We start from the raw sequence: 1,385 nt of genomic DNA, 5'->3' as shown, positions 1-1,385 counted from the left end.
CAGGGAATCCTGTTTGCTCCAGCCATGCACAGACTCAGACCTATTTCAGAAAGGCGTTTCCCTCCACCTTGGTGGGAAAGAGAATAAGGAGCACATGCTTCTTCTCTGGGTTCCTAGAGAAGCTACACACATGAGGTGGGTGTGTTCCCTGATCCTTTAAGAAGTTGAAAAAGGACGATCACTGGTTATATGGTCCTAACTAGTGCCTTGGAGATCATGCAGAGATAGCCAGTATCGCACATCTCATGGTTCCATCATTTTATTTGCCTTTTTGTTTCTTAGAGAAACCCTGGGGCAACCATTATGAATCTGTCCATCTTCTGGATGGCCACCCAGCTAACGGATGGTGGAATGGAAGCTCCAGCTCAGGCTACGTTGTGCTCCTCTCTTACTTGAAGGCTGTTCGAAGGATCTATCCATCTTGTCATGGACTCGTTGGGAACATCTAAGGGACCCTTTCCTCTAGCTCACATTTCCTGCTGGTCAACCAGAGACCTACAACCTCAGTCTTTTACAGGACTGACCTGGGCTTCCAGGGCCTGCCCAGGCTGCATAGGGCTGGTTTGGCAACAACTGGGCTTCTGGAGTTTGCTTTAGCTGTTTTCTTTTCCACTTCATTGTTTCCATAGGATGTCTGCCTTCCCAAAATAGCACCGGGGCATTCCAGGTAAACTCAACATCCGACCAAAATCCCCTTTGAGCGGCAAGTCTGAAGGGTTCTGGCTTGCCACGGTTTTTCTCGCTTCTTTTGATCACTGTGGCCCCAGAGGAGTAAGTCTGGGGCTCACCATGGGGCCTGGACAAAGAAGGAAGGGGAGGAGGGCCTGGCCAAGCTCTCTCAGGAGCTAGTCAGCTGACACTCCAGCCTTCTGCCCCAGCACTAGAGGGTGACCATGCCCCTGGCCTGGGAAAACGGAGGAAAAAACAGGGCAGGGTCATGTGGCAGAGAAAGAAAACAACCAATGTGGACCCAGATTTCTTCTCTGATTCCTGGAGGCGCATGGCACAATGAAGAAACACTAACTTTGGATTAAGACAGAGCTGAAACCTGGAGCTAGGGCTTACCAGCTGCAAGGCATAAGGCAGCTGTAAGTTACATTAGAAACTCCCTTACCACTCTGAGCCTCTCATTCCTCATCGGTAAGATGGAGTTTATAGTGCTCATCATCAGCAATGAAGACTGATGGCTGCCAAGCCCCTAATGGGGGCCAGGTTTTGGTAGGTATTCAATCAATATAGATTAGTCTCTTACCAACTTCCTGGAGTTCAGGGGGGGGGAAGTTACTTTTTCATTGGCTTTTTTTTTTTTTAAAGCTTTTATTTATTTGTTTGTTTGAGACAGAGAGAAGGAGCATGAGTGAGGGGGGAAGGGCAGAAGGAGAGGA

Source organism: Mustela putorius, unplaced genomic scaffold, assembly GCF_011764305.1.
Source record: "Mustela putorius furo isolate JIRA1106 unplaced genomic scaffold, ASM1176430v1.1 tig00000281_pilon_pilon_pilon, whole genome shotgun sequence".
NCBI classification, from domain to species: domain Eukaryota; kingdom Metazoa; phylum Chordata; class Mammalia; order Carnivora; family Mustelidae; genus Mustela; species Mustela putorius.
Note: the sequence above shows the minus strand (reverse complement) of the source record.